We start from the raw sequence: 24,245 nt of genomic DNA on the forward strand, positions 1-24,245 counted from the left end.
TCAAATAAACGGAGGATGCCCGTCACAGTCATTCAACAAAAAAAAGAAGAAAAAAAAAACAGAGCATGCCCGTCACAGTCATTCAAAACAACGGAGGATGCCCGTCACAGTCATTCAAAACAACCGATAATGCCCATCACAGTCATTCAAACCACACTTCAGATTCATTATATCAATACCCAGGAAGCTCCCTAAATTCTTTTTTTTTAATAATCATAAATAAGATGACAAAATGGATATCTATGGCTACTTTGTATATTTTTATTTAATAAAACAATACACAGGGGGGCAACTGTAGATACCCATTTTATCCGGGGTAAAATTTCATTTTTATATAATTTTACTATTTTAACTAATTTATCTCATAAATATTGTATTTACTAGATATACCAATATCTTACTATATTTTAGTGATATTTTCTATAGACTGTTCTTAATTACGTTTTATAAAAAAGAAAAAAAATATTCATATAGGTCGTAAACTTAGTTAGATGGTTATATTACTTTTTTTCTTTAGTTAAATATGGAAGAAATGTAAACATGTGTAATCTAAGATACTAATTAATATGTAGTGTAAACCTTTAGTTAAGTAATTAAAAACAATAATAAGAACCTCTATGCTAATTCATGTTTAGAGTATAAACATTTAATTAATTTGTTCTTAGGATTAAAATAAAATAAAATAAAATAACTAAATAAGTAGAAATGAAACTTTTATTAATAAATTACATAATTACAATTAATCACCCCCAAGGATGAGGCCTAATCTAGAAAGTCCAATATTAACAGGCCCAGCTTAACCCAAATACATACGGAATACGATTTACAATATAAATATATACATGATTAAGTAAAGCTCCTGGTGGCAAAGGATTTAACACAAAAAAACTCATCGTGACCAAGCAGTGCCCACGCCACACTGCTTGGCCCCCAACTACCAAGTGTGTTGGCTCTCTATTTAGAGAGCCACGCCACACTATCACCAGGTCTGTTGGCTCTCTATTTAGAGAGCCCAAAAAGCAGACACCAGAGGGGGAATTTTTTTTGGCTTCTCCAATGTAGACCCCCCTCTCACTTTTCATCTTGATCTTTACCCTCTTCACTTCCTCCAGACTGAAAACAGAAAACAAGAGCCAGCGGAATAAAACAATTCCCCTCTCCTCTTTCCTTGAATTTTTCTATATTGATTCTTCATGCCATGTTATGGTTTTGAGGAGGTTTTGGTCTTTTGTTCTTTAGGCCATGTTATGGTTTTGAGGAGCAGAGACTCAAAATTACCAGTCATGGGTGAAGTTGGAACACCTTTCTTCTTCCCTCTTCTTAAATTTCCTTTCATCAAAGTTTTACTTTACTAAACTTCACTAAACTTCATCCTGTCAAAGAAAACCATTTTTCAACATCAACAGGCAAAGACCATCAATAACAAAGTAGAGAAAATCCAACCAGATGCATCAAACACAAAATAATAGACAGAAGCAAGCTAGGGTACAGACAAAGAATAGAAAAGAAGGTTGAAAGCACAGGAAAACGTCTCCTCAGGTAGAATTTCTTCCTAATATACAACTCTATTTTCAAGTCTCTGTAACATTTGTTGATCACCTATCTTCAAGAAAACACAGTATAGAGGATTTTGGGGAGTGCCTATGCTATAGGGACGAACTGTATTTTCTCTTCTAGGAGGCCGGTAAATGAATGGAAGGATGTGCTACATTCTTTCACATAATCTAAAGGCCTCCAATTGTGTCTTCTAAACATTCTTAATGAAAGCATGAATAAATGAAAACATTTGGCTATTTCCATAAATTATTCTATTTAACATGAATTGAAGCATTTGGCTAGCTCCTAGAAACCACATTAAAAATAACCTAGAAAAATAAAGATTTCTCACTAATAGACCACAAGCGTAGAACTATCACAATGGTAAACACAAATTTCTATTTAAACATCATCTTGCTGTCAATTTGTTTTCACAGACAAACAAGGGCTTAACATCCTAAATCGTATGCCTTAAATTAGATAGAAAAGGAACCATACCAAACGGACCGAAGCATCTGAGATTAGCGAGTCCTCTGGAGAATAGTACCCAACCCACTCAAAGTCGCAACCCTGGTACAGCCATTGGCTCTTTCTTTTCAATTCAAGAACCTATAGGCTTCTTCTGGCATTAACGAAAAGAAGGCGAGATAATAAGAAAACGGAATCGCATGAGATAAAACAAATAGAAATTAACCATGAAAAATCACTAAAATTGGATCTTAAAAGAAAACAAAATTTAAACGATATAGATTGAATCGAGTTTTAGGAAAAGAAAAAAGAGAAATCAGAGAAGATAAGAGGAAATAAAGAGTACAGATGTGAAAATCGGACATGCAAGAATCCATACCTTTGAAATCCATGGATGATAATCTTGCCCCGTAAGAACCACGGTCGGTCTCACCAAGAGACATCTCTAGGAGTTTTGTTTGGTTTAAATGAAATGGGACACATTACTAGCCACCATTAAGGAGATAGGAAAAGTGCCCAGCAGAGAGAGAGATTAGATCGGAGAGAAGGGCGCCGTTAGAGAGGCACCGCCATTGAGGGTGGCCGCTCGTAGGATGGCTGTCGTCGGAACTAAAAGGCGACGACGGAGGAGCCTTGGGTAGAATGAAGTCTGCCATTTTTAAGAGAGAAAGAGAGGCGGTAGATTTAGGAAAGATAGTCTGGTAAGTCAAAAAGCATCTCTGTAATTTGGGGAAAATGAGAAAGTTAGGGTTATAAATCTAATACATGTGGGAAGGAGAGGCCTCAAGATTAAAAGGCTCTGGACATAAATCAGTGGGTTGATTTCGTTCAAGCCCAATTCCCCCCTAAGTCCATTCTCCAATTCATTATTCATCCCAAAAAAAATAAAGTTTGATTATCATCTGGTGCCTATCAAGCATTTAATTATTTAAATTAGTTGTCCGTAGATTGTGTTAATTAGGCATAATATGTGATGTTGGCATAGATTTAGTTTTTGTGTTTTTTTTTTATGCTGTTTTCAAATTAGTAAAGGATCTAGTTAATTCCTCGTATGCTTACGTACTAGAAAAGTATAGATTAGGTGTTTTAAAATTCACAAAAATTAACGACTTACTTCGTACCCCTATGTCATAGGGTACGAAATCGGTCAAAATAAAATTAATTAAATTAATCGGCTCAATTCATACGTCTATGCTACAGGGGGATGAAAGCGGTCAAAAATCAAATTAATCGAAATGAAACGACTCAATTCCTATACTTATGTCATAGGAGTATGGAAAGCGGTCAAAATAAAGTTAATTAAAATAAAATGGCTCAATTCATACGCCTATGCTATAGGGGTATGAATTCGGTTAAATTAAATGGTCCAAACTTATACGCCTTTATTATAAAGAAAATACGTAAAATAAAGAGAAATGAATCAAATAAATCAAGTAAGTTTAATATAAAAAATCACATCTTTTAGTACCAATTTTGGGCGGGGTAGGGTGATTACTCAAAGTTTTCTTCCCTACACGTAACCGACAAACGAACTTGAAATCTCTATTTCGCAGACCTTCTTATCCATTAAAATTTACCCAATTTCGGTGTCCAATCATGCCTTAATTTTGATTGGTGGCGACTCTAAAAAAATAGTTTGAGAATGACAAAACTATTAATTAAGTTAAAAAAAACGGAGGATGCCCGTCACAGTCATTCAAAACAACAGAGGATGCCCGTCACAGTCATTCAAACAACGGAGGATGCTCGTCACAGTCATTCAACAAAAGAAAAAAACGGAGTATGCCCGTCACAGTCATTCAAAACAACGGAGGATGCCCGTCATTGTCATCCAAATCGCACTTCAAAATCGTTCAATCAATACCCAGGAAGTTCCAATTTTTTTTTAATAATAATCACGTTGCTTGGCCACCACTTGGCCACTGAATAAGCTTTGTTGTACAAATTAATAGAGAGCCACGCCACTGCAACGAATCTGTTGGCTCTCTATTAGAGCCAAGAATAGACAGCAAAAGGGGGACTTCTAGGGGGAACTTCATGTTCTTTCCTCTGGATTTGGACCTCTTCACTTCTTATTAAACTGCAACAGGGGTTTTTTTTGGCCGAAGACACTTGTCTAATGTCGACCTTCTTATTTTTTCTTCATCATCTTCACCTTATTGAGGGCTTAATCTGAAAAAAGAGAAGACACGATGGGAGGTGTCTGATGACTCCTCTGTTTGTCTGCTCTCTTTGAAGCACTTTTGGCCTTCATCAGACTTCTCCAGCTAAACTTCAGACACTACAACCCTATCAAAATAAAGCCAATATCATCAGTGACAATGGAAGCGAAAGAACCAGTCCAGGAAATACAATCAAACAAAGGAAGGAAAGGTACAAACGAAAGGAACAACAAAGAGAATGACCGTAACATCAAACGGACCTAAAGCAACAATTCATCGTTCTTCTTTTTCGGGTAAATTTTCTTCTTTTATATACAAATCTAAGTCTCTGTAACATTAGTTCATCACCTATCACTAAGAAAACGCATGGTAGAGGAGCTTTGGGGAGTGCCTATGCTATAGGGACAAACCGACTTTTCTATCATTTGTATTGTCGTCGTCAAATGAGAATTTTTGGGGAGTGCCTATGCTATAGGGACAAACCGACTTTTCTCACAAGGGCCTTAAATACTCTGTATTGTTGTTAAGAAACACGTTAATGAGAATTTTTGTGGAGTTCCTATGCCATAGGGACAAACTGACTTTTCTCAGAAGGTCTTTAAACGGGTGGAAGGATATGCTATATTCTTCCACCTCACTTAAAGACCCTCAACTCTGCATTCATAACACCAACAATACATTTTACAGATTCATGTCTTATCTAATATGAAATGAAAACTTTTAGCTACTGATGTAATCCTGAACCAAATGTTAACTATCTATTTTACACTTACGACTCAAATCCCCTCACCATCTTCAGACTTAAGGAAAACGTCAAAAAATACCCCTAATGAATCATATATGAGCCACACAAATTTAGCATATTAATTACTAATTTCCATTGCAATAATATCATCCCACAAAAGCATACAGAAGTGTGCAAGCAATCTGCCACAGTCAAATTTCCAAGCCTAAAACTATCCCAATGGTAAACATAAAATTCTATTTAAATATCATCCTGCTGTCAATTTGCTTTCACAGACGAACAAAGGACTTAATATCCCAAATTGTATGCTTTAAATTAGATGGAAAAGGAACCACACCAAACAGACGGTAGCACTTGAAATCAGCGAGTCATCTAGAGAACGATGCGCGAGCCATTCAAATGGTGACCGCAATCAGGCCCTTTGGGTTTTTCTTTTCAGTTGATGAATCTGTCCAGGTCCTAGGATTCACAAAAAGAAAGCGAGATTAAAAGAAATGAAATCAAATAAACAAATAGAAATCAACCATGAAAATCACTAACAACGAAACAGATTCTTAAAACACAACCAAATCTAAGCGAATTCTAGGAAAAGAAAAAAGAGAAATCAGAAAGCATAAGAGGAAATAAAGAACAGGGATATAGAAATCGGACAGATAGGAACTTATACCTCTGGGAACCACGGTTGATTTCCGAGGAGCCTGCATGTTCAGATCATAAGAGTACCAGGCACCGATATAAACGAGAGAGAGAGAGAGTAGAACGGCGACGACTAGGAGGGGTAGGCGTCGTTAGAATCACCATCACCGTTCAAGAGGAACCCACTGTTAATCCGCGCCGTCGCCGTCCAAAGAGCTCTAGGTTTTTCGGCCCTGGATGAAGAAGAAAAGTGGCTGGAAAATAGGAAGGAGAGTTATAATTTGGGGGTTAGGTTTAAAAGATTAAGGTGAATCCTATATGAGAAAATGAGACTCAAAATGTTAGGCAAGTGGGCTTTGGATTGAATTAAATTTGTTTAATTACTTGATCTTTTTTTTTTTAAATAATTTGTTTGGGAAAAACTAGTAGTTACAGCAGAAAAATGAAATTTTTTTTATATAGCTCAATTAATGGTTGGATAAAATTATAAAAATGATGAAAGCTAAAAAAAACAAATCAAATAAAGGTTTTGAAATTGTTAAGAAATTTAAAATCGATCCAAATTAATAACAAAAACGGCTCAATTCATACGTCTATGCTATAGGGATATGAAAGCGGTCAAAATCAAATTATCGAAATGAGACGACTTACTTTATACGCCTATGTTATAGGGGTATAAAGTCGGTCAAAATAAATAAATAATTTAGAACGGTTCAATTCGTACCTCTATGTCATAGAGGTATGAAATGAACCAAAATAAAATTAAACGACTCAATTCATACGTCTATGCTATAGGGGTATGAAAGCGGTCAAAATCAAGTTAATTAAAATAAAACGGCTCAATCCATACCTTTATGTTATAGAGGTATGGAACCGGTCAAAATTAAAATTAAAATTAATGAAATGGCTCCGATTTATACGCCTATGCTATTGGGGTATGAAAGTAGTCAAAATATAACTAACTCAAATTAAATGGTCCAAACCCATACGCCTTTATTATAAAAATATATATATAAAATAAAGAGAAATGAATCGAATAAATCAAATAAGTTTAATACCAAAAAACTCACATCTTTTAGTACCAATTTTGGGCGGGGTAGGGTGATTACTTAAAGTTTTCTTCCCTACACGTAACCGACAAACGAACTTAAAATCTCTATTTCGCAGACCCCCTTATCCATTAAAATGTATCTAATTTCGGCGTCCAATCACGCCTTAATTTTGATTGGTGGTGACTCTAAAAACTAGTCTAAAAAACGTAAAATTATTAACTAGTCCAATTTTAACGCCCGGCGCACGCGCCCGGAAAAATTCCGGTTGCGACATGCAGGATCTGGCAAGCTGTTCATGAAACGGGCAGACTCGGTCATGGAGCAATGTGGAAATCAACAACGGAGCAGCATATTTTGACAGAGCTACAGCTTCCAATTCGATTGCACGGCGCTCCCATGATAATTCTGGTGCGTTGGCAGCCTCTGCCGGCCTTCTGGATGAAGGTGAACACGGATGCCTCAGTTACTGGCTGCCCGGGTACGGCCGTCTGCGGTGGCGTGTTCATATCAGCAAACGGCATGTTCACTGGGGCGTTCTCCTTTTGCCTAGCTTACACTTTTTCATATGCAGTAGAACTTTCAGCGGCCATATCGGCGGTCAATATGGCTCATGATAGAGGTTGGTTGCGTCTTTGGATTGAAAGCGACTCAATTTTGTCGTTCGGAATAGAGTTGGGCTAGTGCCCTAGTCTGTTAGGCAGGACTGGCTAACATGCCTAAAAAATCTTGAATCAATGACGGTTGTGGTCTCTCACATCTATAGAGAAGGTAATCAAGTAGCTGATCTCCTAGCAAACTATGGTAGAATGAACTCAAATTTAACTTGGTGGATGGAAATTCTCCCGTTCTGTATCTCAGCTTCCTTTGTAATTTAGGAGGTTGGCAGGTCTTCAGATTTGCTTAGTTTTTCTTTCTGCTAGTGATGTATTTTGTAATTCTTTCATTTCTTCTTAATAAATTTGGTTTAGGGATCGGGTGTTTTGAATAGGGATGCCAACATAGTTGGGATGCCTATGATTCACACTCCCCGTTTGTCAGCCTTTCAAGCAAAAAAAAAGTAAATGTAACATTAATTATGTTTTATTTGTGTTATTTCTATGTTTTATCTAAGATATTTATTATAGATGTTTAATCAAACTTGAATATAACTCGTTCCTAGTTGAAAATGTATTTAGTGGTGCTGAAATTCAAGAATTCTTTTTAGCGCAAATTTTAAAAAAAAATCCATATAATTACACTTTTTATTAATTACATGTTTGTATTTTTTTTTAAACGGGAACTGAGGTTGTTTTTCGATTGCTGATGTTTTTCTACATTATAAAAATGACAATTAACGATATCAGAGTGAAAATTTCAATAAGGAGATAAAAATCAGTGGTACTAATTAGAGATGAAAATAGAATAATAATGACATTGTTTAGAGTTTAATTATAAAGTCTCCTACCTATCTTTATTTGGGATCAAATGTGAAGTTTAAACTCATAATATTACTGTAAAGATGCTAATCTTGCGATGAAGTAAAACCAAACTAATTACACCACAAACTAAAATTCACTTTTTACAAATGTTTGCCACCTATGTATCACATTCACTCATTTCATTAAACTTGATAATCAATTAATATTCACATAAACATGATGTGATACTCACAATTATTATTAAAAAAAAAAAGATCATGTGATGTAACACACGTGATAAACATTACTATCAATTGTAAGACCTATTTTAACGCTTAACTGCTAGTTCCATTCCAACAAGGGATGCAAGCAAGGAATCCAATCCAGGAAAGTCAACAATCATCGATAGAGGTACCACCAAGCGGCTATCGTCCATTCCTGATAGCCTATGCCCGTTCCCTATTCCAAACAAGAATGAATGGGAATTGATCTGACAACGGCTGGGCAAAATCCATCTCTCAATTTACCACCCGGCTAACAGAGGAAGCTAACTAGGCGTAATGAAAGAGCCCTTCCTCACTGACAATTTCCTGCCTGGGTTCCAACCCACGTACATACACATGCTATAAAGGGGACACCGGCCGGCCCAGCCCTGCTGCTTGGTTGTATCGCCCCGTACACCTCTTTTAACTAACTAAAAGCTTGGGCTTCTTTTTAAAGTTCATCGTTTTTTCTTCTCAATTTCATTGATCGCCACATCATCAATACATGAAAGTCATTTAATGGGAAATGCGATGAAATAATCCAATGTTGTATGTAGATGGTAAGGGTTTGACAGAAAACAGTCCTTAATTTTCCATATAGAGAAGTTCGGTTGAAATTGCTCGATCTATACAATATTAAGTCTAATAATGGACGGTTTTAAAGGACATGTCTTAATTTGCTATTCACCAATAATGATAAAACTAAACTAATTAGTTATTTTCTATATATATAAGAAATCTAACAAATTCCAAAATAATAACTTTCAACGTTAATAATTGTGATTTAATAATATTAATTTTAGCTCACTTTTTCTTTAATATTTGGGTTCTTCTTGGGTCAAATACGAATATCATAAATAAATGCAAAATTACAACTAAATCATATTATCAAACTTAATTCTTAATATGTCATTATTTTCTATATATTACAAATAAAGTATGATTTTACACTCTAATTTAAAAATTCTAGACCCAATTCATAAATGTTAAACCCTAGAAAATATATCCTAGACACCTAATTTAGAAATTATAATCTTTAAAATATATTAAAAAGAGGAAATTATATAGAAAAACAAGTTTGAATTTCATTTTACACTTAACTAATTCATATATTTGTATCTTATCATTTCATGGTTTTTCTTTATAAATATATCAAAATCTCATATTTTTATTTTCAATTTTGTCAAATTCAGTTATTAATTTAAAAAAAAAAACTAACTAAAGTCTGACAGTTTTTTAAATTCTGACATAATTGGTATTTCTTTTTGAAAATTAGAAACTTGTAAATATTTAATTAATTTATGATAATCATGTAACTAACCCTATTAAAAATGCTGATTTTACTAGTTTGACATAATTCAAAATTATTTCTTTGACATAGTCGTAAATAATTTTTCAAATCTGAATTTGTATGTAAATATCCCTTTATGTAAAGCCCAACATAATGTGGGGCTTTGGCTTTTGTCGTTTTCTTTGTCAACTAATTCCATAAAACCCTAATTGCATCTCTTTAAATTCATACTCTCCAGTCATCATATTCACTGTCTTTGAAAACCAGCCCCATAGAGCTTCTCATCTCATTGAAATTGTTTGCTGGAAGCAGACCAGGTCAGCATCTTCTTTTCATCTTTGTCTCTCATTCATAATTAGTTCTATTTTTCAGACATTTCATGGACATAATACATAAATTTATTGTTCAAAAGATGATCGATTTTAGATTCAAACAGATCTAATTTTGATTATGGTATTGTTCAGACCTCAGTTCACCAAAAAGGCTACTACGAATTAAGCTGGAAACATAGACAATTGCGAAATCTGAGTTAATATTAATTCCTATCTCAAGAGTTTTTGTATTTACCCATATTATTAGATTATCAGATGTGTTTGTTTTTTTTATCAAAACCAATTGCAAAATCTGAACAGATCTAGTTTGGAATGTTTAATTACATATCTAGACTATATTCTTATCAGGTCTTCATATATATGAATAAGATCTAGATTGCAACCTTTAATAAACTAAAAGAAATCCGAACATGTTCGGTTGATGATGATCATTCCAACATAATTTGGTGCATGAAAAATGACTAGGGAGAAATTTGAATAGACCTAGCCATCTCTCCAAACCCTAGATGTGCTAATTTTGATTCATGTGATGATTTAACGGAAAAGAAGGTTAATTTTAATTTAATAATTCATATGATAATTTTAATTTTCTACAGGAAAACCAATGGTCAAGAAATTGGAAGAAAATCCATGTCTAGATAAGAATGGACATTCTAGCAATGATTGCAGAAGGTCGCCGGCGAATTAACTCCCAAGTAAGTTGGGGTTTAGAATAACAAATCTCTTATTACGGTTAACCTACTAAATCTGCATTATTTAAAGTGAAAAATATGATGTTTTTTTATTGGTTCATGTTTTCAAGTTGCATGATCAAATGTCATATTCAAATGTTGTTTGTTTTCGGAACAATTTACAATCTTAATAGAAAGAAATTCATTCTACTTATTAACATATGAGGTTTGTGTTCTTAAGTTGAATATCAAATTTTACAATGGCTAATGGCTTCTATACATCAATACTTGAAAAGAATGATTCAGTAATTTATGATGCAATTCTTAGGTATTTGATATGTTACAGGCATATGTGTTCCATGATCTTCAGAATTTATGTGCATTATTATATGAAAAATAAGCAAAAATAGAAGCATGGTCAGGCAAAAATAGAATTCATGGACTGTTGGCCAAAAATAGAATGCATGGACATTAGTATACAAACAACAAATGGGTGGCATGAAATTTATATTTTCCTTGTACACCACAAGCAATAGAGGATCTCTACAATCATAATAAGTTTTAAAGATTGGTATAACATGTGACAACATTAATATTCATCTTTACATAAACCACAAATGTTGACTAAATTATAAAGAGAAAATAGAGGAGGGGAAAAATAATAAAAGTAGACTAGGCAATAAATTTAACAAATAATAATGAATATCATTGGGCAAGTAAATGCAATTAGAATATGTTCAAACTTAACGGGGGTAATTGCTTAATTCCATTCCTTTGCTTACATAACTTTCAAATGGAATTCAATCACTGATCCTTTTTTTTTTCTACCAATTTAAGGTAACTCTAGTTAGGAGGGAGAATTCAATCACTGATTTTCCATCCAAATGGATCGTACTTCCAAAATTTCAAAAGACATGGCTTCCCTAATGTTCACTTTCTTTCTTCTTGTGCTAGTCTGGTAGTTTCACATTAGTTTTCTACTAATACATAGATTACTGTTATTTAAAATTTCATGTTTATGTTATATTATTTATACCTGCATGAATGCAGGTTCATCTTTTTAATATATCTACAACTGTTTTAATTCATTAATCTTAGGTTTATGTGATAAATTGATATTAGGATTTATTTATCACATGTGTTTTTTGTAGCTTGCATATAGTAGTTTTGTTGTTAATCATGTTGCTATAAATGAGTTTTGAAGCTTACTGATACTGAAATTTCTCTATTCTAGTATCACTCTAATGTTTTTGCTTATTAAAAGTTAAATTTTGGTCAATTGTATGGTTTCCTGCTAATATGACATTAATTTGGTTGTTTAAAGCAGGATAAATTATAAAATTGATCTTTGTAGTTATTGATGAGCCTAAAGCTAATTTACAATTCATTGACTCTAATGTTTATTTTGCTTCTTCCGCAGATTTTATTATGTGCATGGGGGATGACAGATTTGACCAAGACATCTTTGAGAGCATAGAAAAAACATGTAGATGATATAGCTGATGTACTAGTATTGCTTCAAAGTCTGGCAACTCCTCCACGTTCCAAATCGAGAAGCGACATAGAAAAGCAAGTCTCTTTCGACAATGACCTTTAGAAAAGCATAAATTGTTTACCTTTTCATTGCATAAACACAGGGTAAAGAAAGTATGCAGTGTAGAAGAAGGACGATGTTTTATCATCTGTTGATATAGCTGGAAGCTTAGGCAGTAGTAATGCATTTCAATTATGATTAGAGATTCAATTTGAGTTGAGATATTGTAAGAGAAGTCGATAGGGTAGGATGGTATTCGTAGTAGATTGTTATGTTTTTAGTGTATAGTGAAGAAGGATGAGGAGTGGTGTAAGTAAGTTTTGTGGAAAGTATGTGCTTGTGATGTTCAGAAAATATAGATGTTTATCTACATAAGCAGTAGTAGCCAATAATAGTTAGGAGAGAATTTCTTTTGTTTACATGATAAATGGTGGTTGCTTCTAAATTAAAAAGCATTCTTACTGGTCAGTTTCTCAGAATTTGTGCTTTGCTTCAAGTTAAATAGGTATCCATATGTACACCCGTCAAAAGACTATGTTCTACCACCTAATGACACAAGACTTTCAAGACAAACAATTGACTATTCCAATAACAACCCATGTAAATTGTAATCCAAGACTTTCAACTCTGCTCCAAGACCTTTCCTTTTAATGTCATACCAAACAATATGATCTCTATTAAGATGACTCTTATCTCCTCTTTTTGAATATCTCAAAAGTTTCACATTTTCAAACCAATTACTGGACAAACTCGGATTTCTAATAGAGTATAACTTTGTACAAGTATACTTATCAACTTCATCCTTCTTCATATCAAATTCTGCGTCAAACTGTCATTCTCTGACGAAATAGTTAATGCAAAGATAGCCTTCTAAAAAATGCAATTTCATTGAAACTTCATCCATTGAGTTGATTAAGTAAACAGGTTGAAGCACTATGCAGAATGTCTCTTTGCTCGTAATAAAAGCCACAATCTATAGTTTCCATCCATTTTGGTTTAATGTGCATTACCAGTGCACACTACCATGTGTAAAGTGACTACTTCTGGGAACAAAACCATGTACATCTATGTTGTAATCGAGGTAAGGAAAATCCTGAGAAGCTCTTCTCCAATTATTTGATTTCAATCCATAAATCCAAACTTGAAATTCTAATTTAGGTTCAAGTTTTGGCTGAATTTATAGGATATGAAAAGCCTTGGAGTCACCAATAAAGTCGTCATAGCCCAAAACCCAACCATTTATTCTCTTTAATTCAACATCAAGGAATGAAGTCTATAATATCATAAATTAATAAGGGCAACTTTAATGTTTAAATTCTGGGATATATTATAAGAATACTTCTAACTTTGACATTCAAAAGTATTTTTACCCTTAATGGTTAAAATGATACAATTTTACCCTGATAAGAATATCACAGTACATTCATCACCAGCAACAAGTTATTAGTGAAAGCAATTTCAATTGCAAACACGTGTTATTAGTGAAAGCAACAAGTTGACAAAAATAAAGCTTGAAGCTAACTAAATAATTATAAATTTACTCACAAATAGTGAGCAAATAAGAAATACCCTTTCAAGAGCTAGGTTCGTACTTTCCCTTTTTGAAATACATTTACGGTGTTTTCTACTCATGCCATGTATATTTCTTTTCAAATTGAATTTTCTGAAAAGTTTAAAATATTTTATTTTATTTATTGAGCCCTTCATCTTGACCGTGGCCGCGCAAAGATCTTCGTACTTCTGGGCCTCCTCCTCGGTTAGGAGATGAAAAGGAGCCCGGTATTGGCGGGTGAGTGGTGGAGTTCCCTCCCGTTCGGGTGATGGTGGTCGTTCATTTTGGTTATGGGCGAAACGGGAGGAACGGGCCCGAGTGGACCGTGGGGGATGCATATCGGCGGTTTTTTTTCGCCTAGCCATGGTGGGTAGTGGGTGATTGAGAAGGAGTAGAAGAGGAGTTGGGGAAGTAGGAGTAAGTTGTGGGGGAGAGAAAGAGGGAGAAGGGGGAGTATTTATAGGACAGGGATGGGAATCCAAGTAAAACTCGGATTCCCAGGGGGTACGCGAGGCGTGAAGGGGCCACGCCACGTGTATCCCACCTCCTAACCATTATTATTCGCAAAAGGGGTAAGGTACGCGGGGCGTGAAAGGGTGCACGCCTCGCGTATTACACCTCCTGCCCCTTTTTGATGGTAAAAAGGGGGAGGACGCGGGGCGTACATGGGGGTACGCCCCGCGTAAAAGGCAGAATTATGATTTTTAATGAGTATTTAATGATTTTTATGGTTTATTAATGAGTATTTAATGATTTTTATGATTTTTAAGTTTATTTAGGAAGTTGGTTTAGATAGAATTAATGTGGAGGGAAGGTGAAAGGATTTGAATTTGAAAGGAGGTGATGTGATTGGAGAGAAGAAGAGGTGGAGTGTGGAAGTGGGAAAGATATATGGGGAAGTGGGAAGAGTAATTGAAGAGTGGAGAAGAAAAAGCTGCCATGGGGAGTTGTGATTCACAACTCCCCGAGGATACGCGAGGCGTGCCCTAGGGCACATCCCGCGTGTCCTGCCACGTGGCATTTATTAAAAAGGGGGGTTAATTGCCACAGGTGACGCGAGGCGCGGTAGGAGGGGCGCCCCGCGTAACGTGTCTTTTATTGAGAGAGATGAGTCAGAAACGCAAATGCGCGGGGCGTACTGGGTTGTACGTCCCGCGTGTTTAAGAATTTTTTGGATTATCAATGGGATTTGTTTTTCTTTCAATTTATGAAAAATGACAAAAATAAAAATAAAAATAAAAAAATAAAAATAAAAATGAAATGAAAATAAAAGCAAAAACAAAAATAGAAATAAAAGTGAAAATAAAAATTTAAAATTTTAAAAAATAACAATGACTCAAAGGGGAAAACTAAGACGACATAAAAGGGTAAATAAATAAAACAAGTCTATGATACATATACATAAGGGGTTCGAGAAATTCAAACCAATGCTACGTTTAGAGTCGAAGTAGCTCGACTTTCTCGTGCGGCGGCTCAATGTAAGTTGTCCGTGTTGGAACTTGACGGGTTCGAACTCCCACTATTCAGGAGCGTTATCTCCTGCCAGGATTCCCGATTTTTGCCCCGCAGATTTTGTTCGATGTTTGCCGGGAGGGTTCCTAGCGGCCTTTCTTGTTGCTGACGATTCAGATGGGCTACTTGGCGGCTAAGGTCCCTGCAAAACACCTCACTATCGGAAAGACGGGTTAATATATCCTTCAACAAAGACGTGACCGATTGGCCATGTACACTGTCAAGAGGTGGAGCGTTTCGATTACCGGACATGGTTTGTGATTGCCCTAGCCCGTTTTCCCGATATTCTTGCTCAAAGCCGGATGGGGGCCTCAACACATTATTATTATTACCATATGACAAGTTCGGGTGTTGGTACCGAGGCCGCCAACCGCTGTTATTATTATTGTGGTGGTGATAGGAGTTCGGATTAGGATTATACCTTGGATTGCCTCCTACATAACTTACACTCTCGATGTCGCCGGCGAAAGGGCTACCGGCTTGGCAATTGAGTCCGTCGTGGTCTCCACCACAGTGATTGCACATCAGGACCTGTGCACTTTTATTGAGGCTCAATTTGGCTATTAACGCGTCAAGTTTCTTATTCATCTCCGCTATGGAACTTTTCGGAGCATCTTTCTCCACAGCGAACATTTGATGTCGCGACGGTTTGGCAAGCCGATCCTCTTGCCACTATACGCTTTTTCTCGCGAGCTCGTGAATGAGCTCGTAGGCCTCACTTGCTGACTTTCGAAATAGATCCCCACCTGCAGCGGAATCAACAGTCGCACGATTAGTGGGGGTTAAATCGTGGTAAAAGGTGCTTACCAAGTCGTGCTTTGGAATGTCATGGTGGGGGCAGTTCCGGAGCAACTTGCGGAACCTAGCCCAAGCTGCATGAAGGGCCTCGCATTCCAGTTGCCTAAAAGACGTGATATCAGTCCGTAACTTGACCGTTTTGGACGGCGGGAAATAGTAGGATAGGAACTCCTTCTCGAGCTCCTCCCATGACGTGATGGATCCCGCCTCCAACGAGTGTAGCCACTCCAACGCCTGTCCTGTTAAAGAAAAAGGAAACAACTTTAGTCTCACAACCTCAACGGGAACACCATTTTGCCGAGAGGTGTCGGCACACATAAGGAATTTATCGAGATGTTCGTTGGGGTTCTCATGGAGTTCCCCGCCGAATTGGCCGCATTGTTATATCAGCTGGATCATGTCGGTCTTTATCTCGTACGTGTTGGCCGGTATCGTGGGGGCAACAATTCCGTTACGGTTTTGGGGACGATGCGGAGCAAGGATCTCCATCATCGAACGTGTGTCGTTTCCCCCGCAGATGTTGTTCACATGCGGCCTTTGGTTTCCTTCGGGCTAGTTGACCTCGGCGTTGGGGTTTGCCATTTTTGCTCTCCGAATCCTACAAAGAGTACGTTCAATTTCGAGATCAATAGGAACGAGAGGACAACTTCGAGATCGGGTGTGCATAAAAAGAATGAAATAAAATACAATATCAACAAGAAAGAATGATGTTAGTAAAAGTATATATAAACAGTTTATACAAAAAGAATGCTTAAACTAACAATAAATTGCTTTTGTCTAATATTGCAAGATATTATAAATCCCCGGCAACGGCGCCAAAAACTTGATGTGAGTTTCGTCTAGTGGTGTAAATATGAAATGTATATTATGATAAGTGTGTTACGACTATGGATGTGATCTTTCTAAATGCTCTATCTTTACTAGACGTCACTACTTAGGGGCAAGTGTACCCCGTCGTATCAAGTAATAATCCGGTTAAGACCGGGTATCGAATCCACGGGATTATAACTGCAAGTATTAAACTACTCGGTTTTATACATTATTTAAGCGGTGAATACTTTGAGGTTGATATGGGTACCAACTACAAACTACTCCTAACTACGGGTGAGGCGAATTTATATAACAAAACTCTATGAAGTGATGCAGATGCGATAAGATATAAATATGACAAATAACGACTTCTAAGTTTATACGGTGGATGGTTTGTTCGTGCAATGATGACTACGTGTAGTGTGACCGACCCGTGAAGTACTTAGACTACATGGTTCCTAGTCAAGGCGTGTCTAATGCTCGGGATCAGAAATTAGGGCCTGTAAGTTTCGTGGCTTGTCAATTCCTACGGTTTCCGATTTGTCACTTTCGGTAAGGCAACACCTATATGAATCCCTAAAGATAGCCCGAATGGCGTCGGAAATCGCGTTCTCCTACACAATAATCAATTATGTATATCAAAACAAGTAACAAACATCAACACATATATAGAAAAGAAGATTATGAATCATAAATTATAAATATGGAGAATGTAAATATGAATTACAACCAAACCTAGTACATAAGATGAGTGCAAGCTAATTAGCAAGTGTAAAGGGAAGAATCCACCCTCGGAACTAGCTAACCGGACTCAAAGCCGTCTCTTAGGACTTGGATGGTGGAGCTTTCGAGCGTGGTGCACGGAGATGGAGCGGAACTTTGATGGAATGCCGGAATCAACGAACAAGCTCTCAAGGTGGAAGAGTTTGGCTATATAAAGCCTAAAACAAAATCCAAAACTACAAGAATCTAATCTCAAGAGTTTCTTTTCTATGCAAAAAAGAGTATCTCAAATGAGTTCTAGTCACTCCTATTTATACACATCAAGCTAGGGTAGGTTTGTAATTTCACAAAGTACAAGCATGGAGCAACATTATTTTGTGCAGAAATCCCATAATAGGCCTCGCGTAGGGTGTGGAACGCCCCGCGTGTTTGCCCATTCCGTCAGGAATCTCCTGCATGTGGACCAATTCTAGATCTTGTTGTCTCAAACACGCCCTGCGTAGACTGAGATGCGCCTCGCGTGTTTGAGTTTCTGAGTTTTTATTGCTTGAATTGGGTCTTTTACGCCGTGCGTAGCTGAAGCACGCCCCGCGTAAATGTGTCTCTGAGCTTTTTGCATTGAAGAACTTCCTTACACGCCCCGCGTGTAAGGTGGTACGTCCCGCGTATGGATAGTTGACTCAGGGAGACCGTGCAGTCTGACTTTCAGGATTGGGTTAATCATTTCTGACATATGTTCCACGTCCCGCGTATGGTGGTACACGCCTCGCGTATTGATGACTAGATCCCACGTGGTGCCTGCGGATAAGTCAATTATTTCTGATCCAATGTTTCACGCCTCGCGTGAGGAGTGATGTGCCTCGCGTGTATGGGTGGATTTTCACTTCTTGCTCGTACCTGAAATACAATTCTCGGGAGCCGAGTTAGCTTGATATTTTATTTACTAATATTAATAAAAAATATGGAAAATTAACCGAAAGTATGGAATTTATTTTTATTTCGTTATTTTATTAAAACACTCTATTTTTGTAATTAAACTTATTTATTTCTTCTAAAATTGAACCGTAAATCACGCTGAAAGATAGGGGTAAAATACCCCTATCAGTACTCTTCACAACCCAAAGATGAGGGCATCCCTTCCCTAAGTCCGAGCCCGGAACCAAGAGCTGAGAACAACGAGAGTCAGGCCACACAACTAAGCACGCGAGGCGTGCTCACCAAGGCGTGAGGCGTAGAGGACTCCTTTACCGAACAATTGTCCAGTACCCAAGTCACGCGGGGCATTTCTCCTAGTACACGGGGCGTAAGAACAGAGTCCGGGGTGAAGAGTGCCTGGGAGATCGAGCACGCGGAGCGCAACAGCGGGGACGCCACGCGTAAAGCCCACCAAGGAAAATCATCACGACCAGAAGCTACAATATGCGGAGCGTGACTCTAGGAACGCTGCGCGTATAATCCCTTCTTGTTTATGTTAACCCTCAAGTTTTTGTTTAATAACAGTTCGTTTTATTTAGGGGTACGTGTAAGCAATGATCTTTACAATTATATCATTTGTTTTATTTTTTTTTAACTGTGCCATTATAATCCCAGCCCAGGTAGATTCTTGTGTTGTGCAAATGACTGATTTGATAGAGTATTTTTGTGCAAATTATCAACACCAATGAACCAAGCGCAGACAGTTGAAACACATTTTATTCATTTCCAATCTCAACTTAAGCAGCATGAAATGCCTTCTACATACTTCATAAAGTTGTTGTTCCCCAAAATCCAGTAGAGACGATGCAAGAGTATGAATCAAAGGGTGCCCTTTGATAAACTTCTAACTCAAATCATCAAGAGAAACTTCCTTTTACGGCTGTACTCACATGGTTTGATCAATTTCTGGTCCGGTCTTTGAATGTCCGAAATCATCAATTTGGGCCATTAGATTTTGATCAGGCACAATATTTGATGATTTCACGTCTGGATGAATGATTACAACCCAAGGTAGTGAAGGCCTCTAGCAGCTGCAATGCATATCTTCAACCTTTGCTTGCAACCCAAGTTGGGATTACCTGATAAATTTGAAGACCTTACATGATGCCACTATGATGATTTTATCAGTGCTTTGCCTTTTAAAGAATACAGTGATTCCAAGGTTGATATCCTCAATATTTCCCTGAAATAACAAGGCTTTTGTACGAACCTTTCTTGCTTTATTGTTTTTACACCTGTCAATGAGGCAGTTTGGATATTGTCATTCCTTTCGGCCTATGCTATTTTTAGGTGGCAATGAAAGACATATCGACCCTCTAATTGTCATCATGCATCTCAACATTGTTCTTTTTTTTATAAAGAGAGACAATATATTACGAAGCACACCGAATAAATTCATTCTATGGACTCGTCCCGACCCTTTAAAGAGAGACAATATATGTCCGGCGGTTTGATGAACTCGTCCCGACCCTTTAATATAATTCTATGGATGAATGATTTTGTTGTAAATGCTGCAACAAGCTCTCTTCTGCAGATTCTATTGATTGATTATAAGAATTCAAAGTGTTGTTTGCTATATCATTCTTGCTGTTTATCCATGTATGAGCATTTACTTCACCGTCGACTGGTCTCCACTAAAAATTATCCCTGAACGATATTTATTATCAAATAAATTGCCTATATCATTCTTCCTTCTTATTTCTTTATTTCTGTATTTCCTTTGCTAATCGGAAAAAATTTCGTGATGGCCGGAAAATTCAATTAGTTGTAATTTTATAATTAGTTACCATTTTTCAGAAAAAATACAAAAATAAACCTTGTGGTTTGAGCCAATTTCAAACATAAACTATATGGTTTAAAAATTCACAAACAGATACCTTGCGGTTGATTCTGTTACGCCATCTCCAACCATATAGAGTTACTACATCAACACTTCTATAATCGTCTATTCGATTTAGAACTCTAAAATGAATATTTTTGTTGATGATGAGGTGTAGGAAAAAGTAACGGGTAAAAGAGAGGTTGACGAGTGAGAAATGAGGTGTAGTATAGTGATTGGGTAGGAATATTATTAAAAATTAAATTATAAAACAACTGAATATAAAAATAAAAATATCCCTTTGATTTAAAACCGTTTGTTAGTTTAGACTATCTTTGCTAACGGAATCAACCTTAATGTACCAATTTGTCAACTTTAAAGCACGTAGTTATTTTTGAAAATTACTCAAACCACATTGTTTATTTTTATACTTTTCCATTTTTTTGGGATAAAGTGCAAAAATACCCCTAACTTTTACAGTCAGGAGCAATTTTACCTCTACTATCTAAAATAATGCAATTTTACCCCTAACGTAGTCAAATTGAGTCAATTTTAGACATTATTATAAAACACAGATATTTTGTTCCTTATTCTGGACTAATTGCATATCAATTTGTAATGCAAAAATATTTCATATTTCCCGTGATTTAATAATAGAATCAGAGATTAATATTTCGGTGAATGATTTTGATTTTTTCTACCCAACTCTTACAAAAAGCATTATATTTTTCTTAAAAAAATTTCGTCTAATCATATGTTTATGATGTGTTCCTAATGAGTGATAAAATGACTCACATATGAAATGTAGATGACAAGAGCTGCCAACATTAGGGATAAAATTACACCATTTTAGACTGTTAGATGACCCACTATCTCTTATCTTGTTTGGTATTGCTGAGGATTTCTTTTCTATATGGATTTAAAAACTTGAATCAGAAGGGTTGCTTTCTCCCATGCATTACTCTCATGGTACTTGCTTCCCGACCCATTTACTTTATGCGGATGATATGCTGTTATTTGCTAAGGCCACAAAGCTTAATGTGCGAGCCATCAGAGCACTATTCCATACATATGGAAATTTCTCGGGTCAGAAGGTCAGCTGGGAGAAATCGGCGGTTTACTATCAGGTAGTCTTGGAATCAGACGGGTGACCTTGCCTATCACATACCTTGGAGTCCCGCTCTTTAAGAGTGCTCTAAAGTCTCGACATTTGATCGGTTTGGCGGATCGTTTTCTGAACACTTTTAGTCAATGGAAGGGAATAACACTCTCCTTCGCGTGCCGAATAACTCCAATTAAGGATGCTTTAACAAGGCCCTCATACACTCATTCATGATTTACAAATGGCCTGGTGCACTTGTAAAACGTCTGAATAGAGGGGTTCATAATTTTTATGGACCGGCAGCCGTGATTCAAGGAAACTCCTCACTATCCCCTGAGAGACTTGTTGTCGGAGCCGAGTGGGAGGAGGCCTTGGGGTAAAACATTTTAGGCTCTTTAACACTTCGTTGTTTTGGAAGTTCTGATGGGGTCTGATTAAGGACTCGAACTTAGTCATCTCTTTATTAAAAACACGATTCTTCTCAGCGGTGGGTATTCAAAGAGCGGTTATCGGAAGCTCGATGGTCTGGTCCTCATGTAAAGGCACTTATGGCACAATATGTATGCAGGTTCATTGGTGGATTAGAGCTTCATCGCGTCTGGATTTTTGGAATGACCACTGGATAAAGCCAACGGTGGCTCTGAGATTGGGTCTTCCGGTATCCCAACAGCGGGTGTTGTGCAACAAAATGGAGGAATTCCTAAATGGGGATTGTTGGAAAAATCTTCAGGAACTACCCGATGATGTTCAGTAGGATATATTATTGATTAAAAGAAGGATAGACATGGAGGATTTGTTTGTCTCTGAGCCGGATCCTTCGGGGCGATTCACTGTGAAACATTTCTACAAATCTCTCTGTCGAATGATGGCTCAGGTTCCATGGTACCGATTCATTTCGTGCGTTTTCATTCCTCCATCCAGGGCTGCCGTGAGTTGGAAAATCATACATGGTTGTGTTGCAACTTTTGATAAACTATAGTCCCGTGGCTTCTACCTTGCATCCCGATGCTCGATTTGTAAGTGTGCTACAGAATCCCAGGATCATCTATTCATTGCTTGCTCCTTCACCATGGTCCTTTGGGATGAAATGGAACTAATTTTTTGCATCAGCATTAACAGAACATGTACTTTTGGAGTTTTTTCTCTCAATTAACTCAAATTCTTTTTGGCAAATTTATCTTGGGTGTTTGGCAAATTGCGGTTTGCTATTGTCTTTGGTTAATTTGGACCTCAAGGAATGTTGTTTTGTTCAATAACGATCCCCCTTTAATCCAAAATTCTATGTTGGAGTTACATTTATACATCATAGAATCGAGCCGGGAAATTCCCAACGGCCCCTCACACTCTGATAGACAAATGATATTATCGCTAGGGATCCCAGCGCGACCACCCTCGGTGCCAAACAATAAACTTGTGAGATGGATAACACCGCCCCGCGACTGATAAATGTCAACACCGACGGATCCACTATCAGCTCTCCAGGTGCGGCTGGTGCAGGGGGTATTTTTTGGAACTATAGAGGCTTTGTGATTGGCTATTTCGCCTTCCCAATTCCTGACTCTTATGCGCACTTGGCGGAATTACGGGTTGTGATTTTTGCTATTGACATTGCTTGGGAGCATGGATGGTTTAAACTTTGGGTAGAGGCGGACTCCCTTTATATTGTTAATCTGTTAAACTGGCGCACCTCTAAGGTCCCATGGGTGGTGACCAGACAACGATGGTTGCACTGCCTACAACAATATGCTTCGATGGAGGTAGTTTCCACACACATATTCAGAGAGGGTAATCGTGTTGCTGATGCTTTAGCTAATTTTGGAACTAACTCCAATTGTATTCATTAGTGGAGCTTGGCTCCAACCTTATATTCTTTGTTTACTTTTTATGATCTTCGTAACTTAGCTCATTTACGCTTTAGATAACTCTCTCCCTCTAGTTTGTAATCATTTTTGCATTTATTTATTCTATCGGGTTTTGCGGCGTTTGGTTGTGGGGGTGCCAACCTAGTTGGGATATCCGTACTAAATAGTTTAAAATTGTTGATGAGTCGGGCACATTAATCGAAGAATATCCGCTTGCACTGGGAACAGTCCCCTGAATACACTCCGACGATTAAGTTAGTAACGGATGTATAGAGAGAGGAAATCCAAGTGCTTAGTGAGAGAAGAAGTTACGTATGTGTGGTTACGGTGGGGGTATTTATAGGTTTCCGCTTTAGCTAGGGCTAGTCTGCATCCCTGAGGCCTCCATACAGACGTCCTTCTCTAGTCGCACAGGGCACTCATCCGGGTCTGATGACCGTCTAGCATCAGGGACCGGGATCGATGGTGCATGAAGGAGGGATCTTTATTTGCTTCATCAAATATTTTCTATAAAATTAAAATCACTAAAATTTTACAACTTATACATTGATTTAATTTTTTAATATTAAATTTCAAAAATAAATATTAATAAAAAATAAAAATAAATTATTAATAAATACCAAATGAATATTAAATAGAATATTCAAATCATTCATATATTTAACTAGTTTAAATTAAAATTAACGGACAGTAGTAAACCATCAACAACAAAGGTCATTGACAACAGTTGTTAGGAAATAACTGATTCTAATGATATCTTATTGATAATGGTCATCACAAACAACTATGCTGAAACTCATCCAGACTTTTGAAAGACCCAATTATACAAAGGAGAAATAATAAATTGAATTTTAAAAATAAATACTTGAAAATAATTTGTTGATAAATATTAAATAAAAATAGTCAAATACACAACCAATACCAAATCTCATCCTATTTAATTTCAAGGATGAATTTAGACCATTGATTTGTTTTGATCTTGTGGTCCACATTAACCCTATCATT

The 24,245-nt window shown here is 36.8% G+C and overlaps 3 long non-coding RNA genes across 4 annotated transcripts; 1 reads left to right on the plus strand and 2 right to left on the minus strand.

Moving 5' to 3' along the window:
- Positions 1-696: 696 nt before the first annotated feature.
- Positions 697-2,744, minus strand: LOC136224452 (uncharacterized). Of its 2 annotated transcripts, none has more exons than XR_010686429.1 (3): positions 2,384-2,744; positions 2,035-2,155; positions 697-1,373 (listed from the first exon to the last, which is right to left on the minus strand). It is a non-coding gene; the product is annotated as an uncharacterized lncRNA (long non-coding RNA). The 2 variants fall into 2 exon arrangements; XR_010686428.1 differs by having other exon boundaries at positions 2,035-2,158.
- A 657-nt stretch (positions 2,745-3,401) lies between these two features.
- On the minus strand, positions 3,402-5,866 carry LOC136224451 (uncharacterized). The gene is made up of 3 exons (XR_010686427.1): positions 5,579-5,866; positions 5,249-5,370; positions 3,402-4,293 (listed from the first exon to the last, which is right to left on the minus strand). It is a non-coding gene; the product is annotated as an uncharacterized lncRNA (long non-coding RNA).
- Positions 5,867-9,829: 3,963 nt separating this feature from the next.
- Positions 9,830-12,506, plus strand: LOC136222080 (uncharacterized). The gene is made up of 3 exons (XR_010685493.1): positions 9,830-9,867; positions 10,479-10,577; positions 11,974-12,506. It is a non-coding gene; the product is annotated as an uncharacterized lncRNA (long non-coding RNA).
- The last annotated feature ends 11,739 nt before the right edge of the window (positions 12,507-24,245 follow it).

This window comes from Euphorbia lathyris, chromosome 3 (genome assembly GCF_963576675.1).
Source record: "Euphorbia lathyris chromosome 3, ddEupLath1.1, whole genome shotgun sequence".
Taxonomy (NCBI): domain Eukaryota; kingdom Viridiplantae; phylum Streptophyta; class Magnoliopsida; order Malpighiales; family Euphorbiaceae; genus Euphorbia; species Euphorbia lathyris.